The sequence below is a fragment of the Balaenoptera physalus genome (assembly GCF_965194825.1).
Source record: "Balaenoptera physalus genome assembly, chromosome: 20".
NCBI lineage: Eukaryota > Metazoa > Chordata > Mammalia > Artiodactyla > Balaenopteridae > Balaenoptera > Balaenoptera physalus.
The window spans coordinates 46576729-46594646 of record NC_138901.1 but is presented as its reverse complement, the minus strand read 5'-3'; the positions used below and the strand labels follow the sequence as shown (position 1 = coordinate 46594646).

Below are 17918 nucleotides of genomic sequence, written 5' to 3'. Positions count from 1 at the left end.
CACACGGGCTTAGTTGCTCCGTGGCATGTGGGATCTTCCCAGACCAGGGCTCGAACCCCTGTCCCCTGCATTAGCAGGTGGATTCTTAACCACTGTGCCACCAGGGAAGTCCCTATTTCTAATTTTTTGATGGACCACCATACTGTTTTCACAGCAGCTGTACCAGCTTACATTCCCAGCAACAGTTCACATTTGTTGTTTCTGGGGTTTTTTTGATAGTGGCCATCCTAATGGGTATGAAGTGTTATCTCATAGTAGTTTTGATTTGCATTTGCCCGATGATTAGTGGCGTTTAGTGTCTTTTCATGTGCTTCTTGACTACTTGTAGATCTTCTTTGGAGAAATGTCTATTCAAGTCCTTCGTCCACTTTTGAATCAGGTTGGTTTTTTGTTGTCCTTGTTGCTGTTGAGTTTTAGAAATTCTCTATATAGCCTGAATATTAATCCCTTCTCAGATATATCATTTGCAAATATTTTTTCCCATTCTGTGGGTTGCCTTTTTACTCTTTTGATAGTGTCCTTTGATACACAAAAGTAAAAAATTTTTTATGAAGTCCAGTTTGTCTGTTTTTTCATATCCAAGAAATCACTGACAAATCCAATGTCATTTCCAAAGTACTTTTACATATATTATTTCACTTGTGCCTCAAAGATACATAAAGGATGTTTATTTCAGTTCAGTGATCATTTATAGAGTAGTTTTTGTGCTAGGTTTTGTACTAGATCTTGGGAACCCAAAGATAAGACAAGGACTCTGACCTCAGGTAACATCAACAGACAACACTGGAATATAGTCAGAAGTGTTTATATGAAAACAGTGATTAGGGGAGAGACATTATTGGGAGGTGTTAATGATAGATACTGATGGCACTTATACTCATATATTTTTTCCTTTTTTTTTCCAACTTTATTGAGAGAAAAATAATCGATATGTAACATTGTGTAAGTTAAGGTGTACAATGTGTTGATTTGATATATTACATATTTTGTTTCAAGGAAGAATTGGTGTTTTTTTACACCATTTTGGAATTATATTTCATAATTTATATAGCTGATTTGATATACTTTTGAAAATTGTATTTTCCACAGTTATAATTTTTTTCCTCCAAAAAATCCGAGTGATATATTAGAACATTGAACCTAGGCCACCCTCCTTGATATTGTATTTGTAGAAGGAGTGATTAATCTATGAGCATAATTTGGCCCCTTGCATCCAAAATGCAATTTTGTTTATTAGAAATATTTTAGATAATTAATGCTTTGTAGCTTTGTGTTGTTATTTCTATTTTATTTTTTAAAATTAATTAATTTATTTTTGGCTGCATAGGGTCTTCGTTGCTGCGCGTGGGCTTTCTCTAGTTGCATCAAGCGGGGGCTACTCTTTGTTGCGGTGTACGGGCTCCTCATTGCGGTGGCTTCTCTTGTTGCGGAGCACGGGCTCTAGGTGCGCGGGCTTCAGTAGCTGTGGCTCGCAGGCTCTAGAGTGCAGGCTCAGTAGTTGTGGCGCATGGGCTTAGTTGCTCTGCGGCATGTGGGATCTTCCTGGACGAGGGCTCGAACCCATGTCCCCTACATTGGCAGGCGGATTCTCAGCCACTGCGCCACCAGGGAGGCCCTTGTGTTGTTATTTTTAGATCTGAAAAAGATGGAGAGAAATAAAACATGGCAAATCTATTGCTTGAAGTAGATGAAAAGAGTCAAACTTCAGCAAAAACAAAAGCCCCTGAAATGAAGAACAGAAAATCTGTGATTATTATCATTATTAGCTCCACAGGGGTGTTGAAGTGATCAGCATATCAATAACATAATTAAGTAGAAAGGTATTTTTAAATTTTGAGAAACAGAGAAACCATTCCTCTAGGGTATGTCTCTTATACACTCAGAAAAATTTGCTTTTTTTTCAGTTAGGCATCAGTGATGAATAAATAGTCCATTCATATTAAATACACTTGTGCTCCTTCAGGAGCATATATACATATTAATTACACCAATACACATCTGATACCAAGGAAGAATATACAAATCTATTGCAGATTCTTTTTTTTTTAAAATAAATTCTTTTAACTCTGTCTATCTATTTGTTTATTTATGGCTGTGTTGGGTCTTAGTTGCAGCACGCGGGCCTCTCTCTAGTTGTGGTACGTGAACTCCAGAGCGTGTGGGCTCTGTAGTTGTGGTGCGCAGACCTAGTTGACCAGCGGCATGTGGGATCCTAGTTCCCGGACCAGGGATCAAACCCGTGTCCCCTGCATTGGAAGGTGGATTCCCAACCACTGGATCACCAGGGAAGTCCCTGCAGATTCTTTTATGTGTTGTGTAGAGTTCCTTACTTCATGTGGAAGTGACCCTGTGAGCACCATAACAAAAGCTTTGTTAGGAGCTGGTTTTCTTTTGGAATGGGATCCCTTTATTCTGATAACTTATTCTGACATAAGACCTCTACCCAAGGAAATAATGGAATTATTTTGAGCAGTGCTATCATCAAATCAGAGAATGCTAGCCTTCAGGGAGATCCTCTGGCTCTGCTAGTCTCCTTACCAAGGCCAAGTCAAGATTTTTCCACCAGGACTGGCCTTTGGATGATAGATTTGCAATATCTAGTAGAGGGCATGTGTTAACATTGCCTAGTAACCTCTGGTTGCTTTTGTGGAATTCAGATGCAGATTTGATTAGTGACTAACCATCATCCCACATGTGGGGACATCGTGAGATGATTGATAATTTTGGGAAAATCTCATGTTGGTTCTGTAATTTGACCTCCTCTTTTGTGCAGGATTTGGGGATGAAGGTGGCATTCTGTAACTGAAAGAACAGAAGTTTTGTCATCAGAGTGATTTGGGCTCAAATCAAGAGTGTTTGGGTTCAAATCCTGACTCTGACTAGCATTGTAACTCTGGGCAAGTGACTTAACTTCTCTGAATCTCAATTTCTTCATTTGTAAAAAAAAAGCACTAGTGTTACTTTATAGGGTAATGGAAATTAAATAAAATCTTACCACAGTGCTTAGCATATAGTAAGTACAATTATTCTACTATCAGTGATACAAACAGCTGGAGCAATATTTGGCACATTTTATTTGCACCTCAAAGGTATGTAAACTCAGTAAAGAGTTAGAGTTCCCTTCTAACATTAGTTTTCCATTGTTAATACAAAGAAATTTTCATGAAAATATTACTGTACCAGTTATTGAAATTGTGTGTTGTTAACATTTGATCATCAAAGGAAATGCATTCTGTTTTTTAGCTTTGTTGTTAGATCTATTTATCCAGTTCATATTACACTTAAATAAACACATCCTTAGGCCTACTGCTTTTAGCTTTTAGAATAGGAATTGCTATTGAGGAGGAATAGAGACCAGGCCATATTTATAAGGGCTCTGAAAGAAATCTTGTGAAGTACAAACCAAGATAAGACACTATTAGGTAGATGCAAATGAATCATAATGCATGGGATGAGTAGAATTCAGAGTGCTGTTAAAAAGTCTTATACCTCAGAGCTGATAGGCTATTTTTAAACAATGATAACCCTAAGTGTCTTGAAAGAAAATTTATAAAGGAGTTTGGGGTGGGGCTCAGGGAGCATTTGCAGATGGAATGGAGAGAACTCTGAAGATGAGCAGGGATTCAAAGTCCTGAGGAATTTTCAGAGTGATAAGATTATGAGAGACAGTCCCTGTGAATCTGCTTGGCGAATTTACTTGATGGCTATATTTTCAGGACCTGTTGATATTTTATCCATCCTTAAAAGCCTCTCTTAATTGCTATTTTCTCCCAAAGTCTTCTCCAGTTTTTCTACTAGCTAACAAGAATCCTTTCTCTTTATACTAAATAAAAGGAACCATGAGTTTGGGGGAACATTTTTATATTTCTCTTATGAGAAATTATGTTACAGTTGTGTCATATTATTACATGAATGTGTCTGCTTCTTAAATCATGGTATAGAAGGAAGAACATGAGTTCTTAGGTTGGAAATACCTGGATTTGAATACTACCTCTGATCTTTTATAGCAATGTGCTTTTTTGTTGTTGTTATACAATGTCTATTTCCAAAGGGTTGGGAGGATTAAATGGAATAATATGTAGAGAGTACTTTTTACCTTCTGCTGATCTAATGGCATAGAATTTCTGTTCCTTGCTCTCTGATAAGGATCCTAAGGAGGTGGTTTGAAAAGGGAAATTTATAGATACTAGATGGAATCGAAAACCCAGGTGTATGAGGAGTCATATGTAAGATCTCTGTCTTTTAATCTCACTGATTATAGTGATGAACAAAGAGAAACTGTGAGGTATCAGGAAAAGCTGTTACTAGTAACTCAGATTATACATATTGAATACATTTACTTTATACATTACATAATGGAAATGCTACCACCTTGTACCAGAAACAATTTCTACTAGGAAAATTCATTCTGACAGCACAAAATTCTTGTTTAAAATTTGGACAGATATCTGTATTATTGAATTAGCCAAGTGAGAAGAGAAACATTCTAAAAATGTAGCTTGTGATTTACCAACTTAATGCAGACGGCTTATTTGTCTAGTAACCATACAGCTCTGTCCAGATTTTGCACATAATATGTCAGAATCATCTACATAAGATGCAGCTTGGACTAATGCAAAGGGAACCTGGGCTAGAAGTCATGAGAACTGGAGGCAAGTCCTGATGTTATCTGAGACCAGGCTTCTGTTATATAGGTCTTGTTACTGTGGCAAAACAATGGTAAACTATAGGCTGGTCAGAGAAGCATTGTGCAGGATGAAACCTTGCAGCTCTGTGTGCATCAGTGTGTGTGGTGGTGGAGGCGGGGCGGGGGCGGCGGCGGTATGAGTTACTAAAGATGGCTAAAACCGACTGAAGCAGCGACCTCTAATCGATAAAAGACAACAGACTCCCTGTGATGCCTAAGAATAAACATGAGTTTGAAAGACCCTCTCTGAGATACACAAAACCCTGACTAGACTTCACAGATCTGATGATATGCTGGTGGTTCTGTGTTGCCATATCTTGAAGAAGTGTTCATCAGGTCCTGAGAAGCAAAGTCAGGGAAGAGGTCCTCGAATTTACTAGCTTGCACCAGACCATCAGGTAAAGGTAGGACATTTATTTGGCTTAGAATATTCTTCAGAGAGGGACAGTGAAATACTCTTGAGATGATCCAGGTAATAAAAAGGTCATGAAAAATTGTCTCTGAAAAAAAGAATCGAGGAGAAATGGAGACTTCCTTAGAAAAGCTACCAAATGCCTGTGTATCAAAATGCCTGCCAAGAACACAGCCATTGAATGGTGACATCTGAGTGGCCTTGTTTGTTGGAGTTGTCTCAGGTGAGGTAAGTTTATGTCTTCTCACTCTCCTTGATCTTTGTATAGTTCCCTGGTGCTTTACAGTGACTCCACAACTTTCTTATTGTGGGTTCTGGGCAAGTTCCTTAACTTCTCTAAACTAGCCTCAGTTTCCTCATCTGTAAAACACAGATCTGTAGTGCCTGCTACTAAAGGTGGCTTTAAGGATGAAGTGAAGTAATATATGTGAAAGTTTCACTATTGGATACTTGATAAGCTCCCTTCTGCCAAGGAGCTCCTAAGATCGATAGGCAGAGCATGATGTCACTTCACTTCTAGCCTCTAGCTACCGTAACACTAGCACTTTGAGTCCTGTTCTAACTTGTGATACTTATTTTTAATCATTTTACTTCTGCCCAGTGGAGGAAAAACAAATGGAGCAAGTTGTAGATGCCACAAAGCCCTTTATAAATGGTTGTAAGGCTAATAATGCTCCAGTTCTTGCACAGGATGGGTTTCCAAACAAGCCTCGCTAGTACAGAGTGTAATTTCAGAGGCCCAAGGAAAAGTCTGAGTACTCCTCTCAGAGGCAGAAGTGTAAGCAATCAGTTCCTTCTTTAAAAAAACCCACAAAAAACAAAAAAACGGCATTATTGAGATATAATTCACATACCATAAAACTGTTCTCAGTGGAAAAACTGGATCTTGGGTAAATAATCCCCGTATACTTGAGTAGCACCTCGAAATGGAATTAATAAAAGAGAAGAATTTCACTTGAGGAAACAAAGCTAATAAAATTGGAACAAACCTTTAGAATAATATCAGAGAGATGCAAGGATATTGCATCCACAGAGCATGAACAGGCATTACAAAAATGAAGTAAATTGGAGCTCTTAACAATGAAAAACATACTTTTTGAAATAAAACAATAGGTGGGTTGAATGGCAGAGTGGATACACAGAAGAGTGAATACTGTTCTGGAAAACTGGATGGAGAAATTCTCTCAGAATGCAGTAGGAAAAGAAAGTAGGTGGAGGAATGAAAGCCATGGGGGGGTAGATCAAGTGCTCACATCTATCTAATAGGAGTGACAGGAGAAAGTGGAGAAAATGGAGGGCAGATATGGCAACGTTTTTTGTTAATCCTCTAACTGCTGTTCTCCAACCCTTCTCCCCTGCTGGCCAGGCTGTCTCCCACCATAGTTGCTGAACATGCCCACCAATTGTTTTTCCAGTCACCCTTGCAACTGGGGCATTGATGTGTGATCCAGTCCTGACCAGTGGGACCAGACAGGAGTTCTGCTAGGCGACTTCTATGAGTATTTCTCCACAATACCAAGAGACGCACAAGGAACGACTGCTTCCTGTGTTTGGATGCAGTTGTGTGAGGATACACTATCTGGAGCTGTAGTGGTCATCTTGCAACCACTTGGGGACAAAAGCAGTGCTGAGAATGGCTGAACAGAAAGGTGGACCTTGAGTCCTTGTATACTTTAGATGTTAATCCCCTATATGTTTTAGACTTTGCAAATGCCTCCTTCTATTCTGTCACCTATTAACTTTGTTTATGTGGTATCTTTCATGGATAGAAATAATTTTGATATAATCAAATTCTCGATTGTTTTCCTGTATTGGTTTGTGCTTTTGACATTTAAAGTTCTTCCCTGTCTCTAGGTCACGAAGTTCATCCTACATTTTACTCAGTTGGATTTATGGTTTTACTTTCACATTTATTTCCTTAACTCATCTGGAGTTCACCCTTATAGATGATGCTAGGTAGCAATCCAGTTTTATTCTTCTCCATGTAGTGGGCAAGTTTTTCCAACTCCACCTAATAAATGATCTCATCTTTCCCCATTGATTTGTGATGCCTCCTTTATTGTATATCAAATTCCCATTATAAATGGGTCCTTCTTAGAGTTTTCTACCTTGTTCCTTTTGTCCTTTTGCACTGATACCCATCTATTATGGCCTTGCAATGTGTCTTAATATCTGGTAGAGCAAGCCTCCTTTTCCCCATTTTCTCTTCTTTTTTAAGGTTAGCTCAGCTATTCATGGACTTTTCTCCTTTATATAAATTTTACAGTATTTTTACTGTTTTTATTTAAAGAGAAACAATGTGAATTCTATTTGTGATTTATAGATTTGGAGATAATTGCTGGATAGAATAAGTAAGAAAAAGCCTGCACAGAGTCATGTAATAATGATATTTTAGAGCATCAAAAAATAAAAGACACTCTTAAAGTTATCAGAGAGAAAAAGTAGACTTCTGAGAAAAGAATAAGAATCAGATTGGCATGTGACTTTTCTTCAGCAACCTCTGACACAAGAATGCTGTGGAGCATGTGGGAAAAACAGAGCTTCATGCTATGTTCTTTTTTTTAGAAGACTTCATGATGTATCTTTAAACTCAAGCTTGATAGCACAGGGAGGCCAGAAAACTGAACTGTTCTCTCTGCCCGGAAGTTTTACACATTATCTATACATTGGAGGGAAAATGCATACATAAAAGAATTGAGACAATTTATAATTTAAATGAATAATGATAGGCGTATGTTATGGACCAATATTTCTTAACATTTGATATTTTGATTTTATGCAATTCTTTGAAACATGTTTTATGAGCTTTGGAGTTAACCCAAACATTGGAGTGAGGAGATTTTATTTCACATGTTAAAAGAAAAGGTTTGACATAAAACAATTTGATATCTCAAGGAGATATTATCTCTGCCACAAAGCACAGCAAGAAGGGCTGTAACTTATGATAGAAAACAGAGCATGTCAAATTTAACTTGAGACCTTTTACTCTCCTTGATCAAGGCTCTTTCTTTAGTTGATGGATTGTAAATATTTTGTATCTTTGTATTTCTTATTGGCATAGAGAATGGCAAGTCACAGCATGTTGCAACTCTTGCATAAAGAAAGTATTTTTAGGTCCACAAGATTGCAACCAAGAGACAAATTTTTTCATGTCGCATTTCTCCTATTTTAAAAAATTTATTTTATTTATTTTTGGCTGTGTTGGGTCTTCGTTGCTGCGCGCGGGCTTTCTCTACTTGTGGCGAGTGGGGGCTACTCTTCATTGCGGTGCGTGGGCTTCTTGTTGAGGTGGCTTCCCTTGTTGCGGAGCATGGGCTCTAGGCGCGTGGGCTCAGGAGTTGCGGCGCTCGGGCTTAGTTGCTCCACGGCATGTGGGATCTTCCCAGACCAGGGAACGAACCCGTGTCCCCTGCATTGGCAGGCAGATTCTTAACCACTGCGCCACCAGGGAAGTCCCACATTTCTTTTTAAGTCAGAATTATACCTGCCCATTTCACAAACAATTTCTTCAGAGTGCTGAAAGGAAAATAAATGTTGCAATTAGGAATTATATTCCAGCCAAACCATCACACAAATTTGAGGAGAAAATATAAATAATTAGAGGCACAGAAGGAGCTTGGAAAATTTGCCACGCATAAATTCACTCTGAAATAACTACTTTTAGTTATTTTAGTTAGATTTTCTGCAGCCTCACACCCAGGTTCAGTTTTATCCAGAAGTGAAGCATCTGCCTTACCCTAGGGGTGCTCCAACCTAGGTGCACACAAAGGATACTCCTACAGGTATGTCATTTTTTAAGTTGGTTTCTTTGACAGAAGATGTGCTTTGCAAGAACAAGGATGATGTACAAGAAGAAACAGTAAGCAAATTAATGAGCAGAACTTAGTGTCTAAATATTAATTGGATTTAAAAGTTTTAAAGTAGTTATGAGCCAAAATTCCAGTCATAACAATGTGGTAGGTATGGTATATTGGGGCAGGGAAGCACTCAGCAAGAGGAAGTGAAAACATGCCAAGGATTTTGGAACCCTGTCTTTTCAAGGGGGAGATACAGATATTGATTACCTCTAGATATTATTAGAAAAATAATGTTTATATGTGTAACAGTGTAAAGGTAGCCACGTAGAAGATTAAAAGTTGAGTAGAGGGGGAATTCCCTGGTGGTCCAGTGGTTAAGACTCCGCGCTTCCACTGCAGGGGACATGGGTTCCATCCCTGGTCAGGGAACTAAGATCCTGCACTACACGTGGTGTGGCCAAAAAAACAAAAACAAACAAAAGAGAGTAGAAAAAAACTGAGTGAAAAAATGATCAATCCAGTGGAAGTCAGGAATATGGCAATGGGGAGATAAAAAGGAGAAAATACATTAAGTAGAATGCTCAAAATTTATTTTATAAATTACCATAAAGAAAATGGGTTAAAGGCACTACTTTTTTAAAATTAATTTTTATTGGAGTATGGTTGCTTTACAATGTTGTGTTAGCCTTCACTGCACAACAAAATGAATCAGCCATACACGTACAGAGATCCCCTCCCTTTTGGACTTCCCTCCCATGTAGGTTACTGCAGTAAATACACTACTTTTTTTTTTTTTTTTAAATACACTACTTTTAAAAAAGCTCAGCTTGGATTAAAATTACACACACATGCCAAAATCTAGCCATATGATATTTACAGGAGACACATGTAAAACAACATAAAAAACCTAAATATTAAATAGAAGAAGATACAGCAGGCAAATAGTAGCCAAAAGTCATCTAGAGTAGCAATTTAATACCAAAGTGTTATATATAGAGGAAAATTTTTTTAAGAGGAAATTTCATTTTTTAGAAGGAATACTCCGTCTGCCATCATGCAAATAATCTCAACCCTATTAGTATTAGGCAAATACAAAACAACAAGATACTATTTCACTTAGATGGCCCCAAATATCAAGTACTGTCGAAGATATGGAGAAAATGGTATTCTGTCACACCACTTGAGAAAGGGTTGGGTGTATTTTTTTTTTTCTTTAAAAAATTTTTTTTTTCCTTTTTTTTGAGGGTTGGATGTATTGACTGACACATGGTCATTTGGAAGAGCAATTTGGCAGTATCTAATAAAATTGAAAATGTGCCTATTTTTATAATCTGATGATTACACTTCTAGGTATACTGAGAAACTTTTACACTTGTGCAAGGATGTTCATGGGAGCATTGTTTGTAACAGCAAAAAATAAATCCAAGGGTAACAGTCTAAGTGTTCATTAATAGTGGAATGCATGAATAAATGTGGAATAGTCACACAGTGGAATTTATGCTGTTAATAGGAATAAACTAGCTCTTATATGCAGCTCATTGAACAATGAATGAAAAAAGCAAGATGCAGAATAATATGTTTGATATGCTACCATTATATAAATAAAAAATGATTGTTCACACAAGGCAATACTATATATCAGTTACTGATATCTATCTATCTGTCTGTTTATCTACGTAAACTGAATGGAAAAGTTTTTGCTCTGCATAGGAGAGATGGGACTAAGAATGGAGCTTAAAAGGGACATTAGTTATCTCTCCTTAATGTTTTATTCCCTAAAACGATGCATCACATTTGACACATTTATAATTATTAATTCTGAGTGGTAGGAATGTAAGAGTTTGTTTTATAATTCCTACTACTTTTCTCTACTTACTTTTTTCCTCAGAAATTAACAACAACAGCAAAAAGAAAGTAAAATTCAAGAAATGGTTGAACTTCAGTAAATATTTCTTCATTGGAAGAACTATTATTTTCCAGACACTTCAAAATTAAGAAAAAGGACATTAAAAACATTAAATAATTGAAATCATTGTATATTTTACCGCATGTTTTATTTTTGGATACTTGCTTAACATCTTACTATGGATAGAGGAAGAAATTGAAGTTAACACTGATAAACTTTCTGTCTTCTCTCCCCACCTGTTTTTGATGTTATTATTTGTCAGGGTTTATGACATTTACTTTTTGTCCTGTTTAGTCTTAGTTCTATATTTAAATGGAATCACTGCTTACTGTCAGCAGTGACTTCCCATTATTGAGTTCATTGTTTTAATCCATAGATTTTTTTTTAAACCACTAATTTTAAAAAAAATTTATTTATTTATTTATTTATTTGGCTGGGTTGGGTCTTTGTTGCTGCACGTGGGCTTTCTCTAGTTGCATCAAGCGGGGGCTACTCTTTGTTGCGGTATGCGGGCTTCTCACTGCGGTGGCTTCTCTTGTTGCGGCGCACGGGCTCTAGGTGCGCAGGCTTCAGCAGTTGTGGCTCACAGGCTCTAGAGCACAAGCTCAGTAGTTGTGGCGCACGGGCTTAGTTGCTCTATGGCATGTGGGATCCTCCCGGACCAGTGCTCGAACTTGTGTCCCCTGCATTGGCAGGAGGATTCTTAACCATTGCGCCACCAGGGAAATCCCTAATCCATAGATTTTTGTCAATATTTTTTTTCCTAGAAAAGCACTTTGTCTTGTATTCCCTGATTTTTTTCGGGTTGAGACTATCTGTCTGTTTCTCTTATATTTAACAATATTCTTGGGCCACGTTTTTCTTTCTTTCTCAAATTTGTGGCAATATTTCACTGTTTTCTGGCATTGAATCTTGCCTTAGAGACATCTGAGATAAGACTGATTCCCACTCCACTTCACGCCTTTTAATTTTTATTTATTTATTTATTTATTTTTAATTTATGGCTATGTTGGGTCTTCGTTTCTGTGCGAGGGCTTTCACTAGTTGTGGCAAGTGGGGGCCATTCTTCATCGCTGTGCGCGGGCCTCTCACTATCGCGGCCTCTCTTGTTGCGGAGCACAGGCTCCAGACACGCAGGCTCAGTAATTGTGGCTCACGGGCCCAGCCACTCCACGGCATGTAGGATCCTCCCAGACCAGGGCTCGAACCCGTGTTCCCTGCATTAGCAGGCAGATTCTCAACCACTGCGCCACCAGGGAAGCCCCACTTCACGCCTTTTAGTCGACTTGCTTTGTCTGTCTGGTTGTTCAAAGACTTCTTTGATGTTTAGCAACTCAACTGGGATAGAGATCGGTGTCACCATTCTGTGTCATTTTTTTTTTTTTCCTTCTTGGAACGTGGTTTGTTATTTCCGTCTGTAACTAATTTCTTCATTTGTAAAAGAGAACTTTTCAAAAATTATTTCTTTAAATGATTTTCCCATTTTATTTGTTAGGTTCCTTATCTCAGGGACATCAGTTATCTTTTTGGTAGATGCCTTTGTTCTTCATGTCTGTTATTATCTGTATAGTGTAGGAATTCCCCGAAGTCTGTAAAGTAACATAAATTACTGTCATGGAACAGTGATATCAGGACAGGTTGGCAGAAGCAAACCCAACCCAGGTCTCCTAGGAATAAGGAAGATAAAACCCTGCTGAAGATGAGCTCACAATCCAAAATTACAAACACATGAGGAGACAGTCCTCCAGGAGGGAGAGTCAGCAGACACAACAACCTGTAGGATTAGATCCCCAAGAACATCAAATAATTATCAGATACAGATTATAGACTTTGGCTTAAATGATTAAGAACATGAAAGAAGGAACCCAAAGCATAATAATACAATACTTTGAAAAAGGGACAGTTTGGAAAAAGGACCAAATCAATCTTGTGGAAATGGAAATATATATTTCAAATTTCATTAAAATTAAAGCTTAGTGGATGGACTAAATAGCAGATTAGAAGCAGCTGATGATATAATCAGTGAACTATTAAATAACTTTCTACAAATTACCTAGAATGTAGCACAGAGAGATGAGGAGATGGAATGGATAAGAAATATGGTGAAAAGAAGCAGATAGTCTAACAGCACAGTCCAATAGAAATATAATGTGAATTAAGTATATAGTTTTAAAATTCATAGTACCAACATTAAAGAAAGTAAAAAGGAATGGGTGAGATTAATTTGAAATATGATCATTTTGACATATAATCAGTATAAAAATTGTGAATGAGATATTTTACTTTTTTTCCATACTGTCTTTAATAAAATCCAGTGTGTATTGATAGTTTGCATTTGTACCACAGCTCAGATTGGACTAGCCGCATTTCAAGTGCTCACTAGCCACATGTGGCTAGTGACTACCGTGTTGGACAATGTAGATCTAACTTATGCCTAAAAAGATTTCCAGAGAGAAGAGAGGTAGAGGAGGCAGTATGTGAAGAGATATGGTTGAGAAATTTCCAGGATTCATGTAAGGCATGAATCCTCAGACTCAAAAGACTTCATCAGAGTGTAAATATTTTGTAGTGAACCTGTAGAGAGCCTAGGACAGAAGAGATATTAAAATTAACCAAAGAGATAAGACAGATTACCTATGAAGGAACTTCAATTAGACTGAGAAGAGTCATCTTTAATATCTTTGAAATGCTGAGTAAAAATAAGTGTCAGTGTAGGAACTTTGTACCCACTGGAACGATGGATTAAGAATGAGAGTAAAATAAAGACATTTCAGCCGAAGACAAAGTTTATCACTGACAGACTTTCACTGAAGGAGAACCATAATAAAACACAAATACAGCAACGTATTGGAGGTCTGGGGAGAGGTGGCAGTGTGAGAGAGAAGGATTTCCAAAGAGGGTGAAAAGATAATGACATACTTTGTATACTCTTTAGTTTTTTTTTTTCCCTCTCTCTTTCTCTCTCTATAGCTCCAATGGCAGGGAATGTGTAGAGTTGAGGGATCAGTACTAGCTTAGAATTCCTAACCTTAGCTTCCTGTCTGCTGCACAGAGTATAGGCATAGAAGAAAGAGGAGGAGTATATACTCTCGTATTAGCAGGATAGTACATTATAGCATTCCCCTATTTGCTCAACTATGTGATACAAAGAAAGCTCAGTGAAAAATTAACAAGTACAGAGAGGAAAGAAATAGCTTTGGACTATAGATAGCATGAGGGGAGATTAGGGCTTTGTAGTGTGTTTGGGAGTTGTCTTGGGACAGAAAGAAGCTTGACAGAGAGGGAAAAGAGGCCAGACCAAGGGTGAGAAAGTCTAAGATGGAAAACAGAACTGACAGTTGTTTGCCCCTCTATTGCTATAAAAATCACCGATTAGATTTGTTTAGCCCTCCAAGTGGGCTCCCTGAGGAAGGGGAGTAGTGTGTGCCATAGCTAATTTATTCAGCAGCTTGATGATTATTTTAATAGCTGCCATTTAATGAGCACTTACATGTGTCAGTCATAGTGGTGAAGTGTTCCACTGTCTTTGAAAATATAATCTTCAAATACTTCTGTGAAGTAGATTTTTTTATTGTGGTAAAGCATACATAATAAAATTTACAATTTTAACCATTTTAAAGTGCACAGTTCTGTGATGTTAAGCACATTCACATTGTTGTGCAACCATAAAGTGAAGTAGATTTTTAAAATAATTTTAATGATGACCAAACTCAGAGAGTTTAAGTAATTTGACAATTAGTTAGTAGTAAAGATTTGTGCTCCATGTTTGTCCGACTTCAAATTCCGTACTCTTCTTCTCCAGCATGTAGTGCCTTTGCCAGGAGTAACTTGAAAGTCATCTTTAAAGATTATAAATCTAGGGCAGGAACCTAAAGGACTAACTGGGTCTTCCAATTAGAGATGTGATTCTGGAATAAAAAGAATGATAAGGAAAGGTAGATGGTTGTCTACACAGTGATATTAAAATCAGGATTTGATTTTCTAGCCCAAATAGTCATTTGCTTATTGTACATAATCCTGACTTTTTCCATGTCCACACGGAAAAAGTTATTTAAATTGACCCACTTTGTTTTTTGTTGTAATTTTATGTCTCTACCTTCAATGGAAAACCAGTAGTAGTATTGGCCATAACTAGAATGTATCCATAAAAACAAAAACAAGGAAATCTAAACTCCATCTAGATACTGTTGCCTTCTCTCACTTTGTTAAAAAGAAAGATAAAGGAATATCTTTAATAGAGAGCCATTAAAAACATAACGACACCTCACTGGACCTTTCTTCTTCACATAATAATAAGGATTGGAAGATATTTGGAAAGGAAATGTCACAGTATTTCAAGAATGGGGAATATGGTGTGGGTGGACCTCATGGGAGAAGAGCTGGAAAGTAGAAAGTTGATAGGAACTGAGGTGGCCTTCTATGGAGGTATTTGGATTTCCTTCCATGATATTCCTGCTTCTCTCCACTCATCTACTGAGTTTTCTCTCTAGCAACTTGGCTCTAGTTGGTTCCAAGTGACAGATTTTGATTTCCATTCCCTTGGCTAACTGGCTCAGGGTCTCAATTCCCCAATTCCCGAGGGAGGAATTGTATTGGTCCAGCTAATCATTTCAGGCCAGTCCCTATATGCCCTAGGTCACTGGTTAATCTGTGACAGCCCTTTCACACTCACCCCAATCCAGTCAGCAGTGGCTCAAGTGAATAGTCACATAGTGTAGGACATGGACATTTAGGGCAGCAGAAGATTGTGGAAGGACAGATTCTAGCACTCATCACCCAACAAATCTTTATTGAGTGGTTGCCCTTTGCGCAAGCTGCTATTGTAGGAGTTGGGACTATAACTGGACAAGATTGATGAGGTCCCTGAAACTTTGTGGAGGGAGATGAGCTTTAAACAGGTGAAATAATAAAATCACAGACTGTGTTATGTCCTAGGTAGAAAGTAAAACAGAGTGCTATCATGGTTACTGGATTGAAACTATAGGTGCTGATTCTCTCTTGTTGAAAGCATTTGTGGGTTCTTTGGCAGCTCCGCTGGTGGACCTCACAATCCCCGTTCAGTGAATGCTTCCTGAAGTCCATCATTCCAGCCTTTTATTATAGGTCTCCTCACTCTGGCAGATGGCCCTACTGAGTAGGTCCTTTCAAGATGGTCCTGGGTAATCTACTTTTGCACTTGGCGCATGTCAAACACAGGTAGTGGAGGCTGCCTCACTGCTGCCCTTTCTCCTTGTCCTGTTGTGGGGTGTATCAACCAACTTCACTAATTCAGAATTCTGCAGTCCAAAAGTGGGTGACTCTTTTCATGAATGTGCACGAAGGCCCCAAACTCCCAGAGAAACATACCTGGTTCACCTCCAACTCTCACAATGGTGGTTGCGCAGAGATGAACTTAAAATTTCCTACAGTCAGCAAGACTCACCAGCTTGGGAGAGAGGTTTGGCAGACACCCCTAGTCTTTTGTAGTACCCCCTTTTTGTAGTGAGGTAAGCACTCTGTCCCATTCTATGATTTCTTCTAATGAATTCCTTTAGAATTTTTATGTCTCCCTGCTGTAGGCTGGGAGTGGATGAAGGTTACAGGACTGGCCTAGTCACTTTTTAGCAAGTTCTTTGGGGATGTAACTGGTAACGCTTCTTTAGAAGGTGGGGATACGTATGGCCTGTTGGTCTCAGCTTTGGAATTTTACAGCCCATTAACATTCTGGTACAATATTAATTGCATACCAAATTGAGATGTGAGGAATGCCTTTTTTGAGCAAAGAAAGGCTCAGTTTTAGGAGACATTTAGAAGCCACTCTATCCAATTCCCCAATCAATGTCGTGAATCCTGTTTACGACTTAATGAGATGTTATCCAGTTTTCATTTGAACACATCCAGGAACTAGGAACCCATTCCCTAACTCTCAGATCTCAGTGCTGTCAATTACCATACGAGCGTCACCAAATCACTTAAAACCCCCTGTTTCCTCATCTATAAATGGGGTGTAAATAATTTCTTCTTCACAGAACATTGCTGGTAAAGTAAAAGGAAATAGACATATAAATTGCCTAACCCAGACACAGAGGAGTGCAAAGTTGGTTCCTTTACAGGTTCCATTAGGGGACAGCATATTGTTTTTTGGGTTTTTTTTTTTGGCTGGGAGATGCGGCATGCAGTATCTTAGTTCCCCGACCAGGGATTGAACCCATGCCCCCTGCATTGGAAGGGTGTTGTCCTAACCACTGGACCACCAGGGAAGTCCCAGCATATTGCATTTTTGGATTGTCTTCACCTGCAGGAAGATCTTCCTCATACTGCACTGACTGTATACGTTTTAGTACTCCTTTAAATTCAACCCTCAGTGGGCACATAGAATGTCTTTTTTTCCCTTCTACTTGACAGCTTTTCAGACACCTGTGATTTTAGTCGAAGGCACTGGAGACATTGGAAGGAAAAATCGGTTTTTTCTTTATTGATCTGGGGAGTTGGAGTAGCTGTTCGATTTCTATGTGACCCCCCCAAGAGGGATTGAGTGAATGGGGGCAAAGATGATATTTTACTTTCTAACATCAGTTTTCTCTAACACTGGTGCGTTTAATCACAGCCTGGCTAGGATTCTGTAGGATTGTAGCCTGGAAAGTGTGTGTGTGTGTGTGTGTGTGTGTGTGTGTGTGCGCGTGTGCGCGCGCGCGCGCGAGTCCCACGTGTTGCCGGACACTTGAACGCATTTGAATGGTGCTATTCTTTGTCTGCCACATAGTGAGCACTTTATAAGATCATTTATTGCCCTGAATGAATGGCCGAATGTGGAAACTACAAAGAAAACTAAACAGCTTTGACTGGATACCCACCGGGTGCTCAAATACTGTCAAGGGCGAGCGAGGGGAGTTGGGGTTAAGAGGCCTCTTTTAGGGTGGGTGGGGATTAGCCTCGGGCTCCTATTGCTAGACACCGCCTCTTTTATTCGTGGGTAGCCGCTGGGCGGTGCTGGAGAGCCTCGCTGGTGGGCGGCAAGCTCCCCAGCTCTCATCCACACCCCTACATCCCTCCTTCCGCGCCCCGCGGAGAGACTACAACTCCCGTGGTGCTCTGGGAGTGGAGGAGGCGGGGCAAATGAGGGGAGTGGGGAGAGGC

General features: G+C 38.8%; 1 long non-coding RNA gene across 1 annotated transcript; it reads right to left on the bottom strand.

Annotated features, from left to right (window-relative positions):
* Positions 1 to 356: 356 nt before the first annotated feature.
* Positions 357 to 17451, bottom strand: LOC309651265. Its single transcript, XR_014257987.1, has 2 exons — positions 12077 to 17451; positions 357 to 11763 (listed from the first exon to the last, which is right to left on the bottom strand). It is a non-coding gene; the product is annotated as an uncharacterized lncRNA (long non-coding RNA).
* Positions 17452 to 17918: the final 467 nt, after the last annotated feature.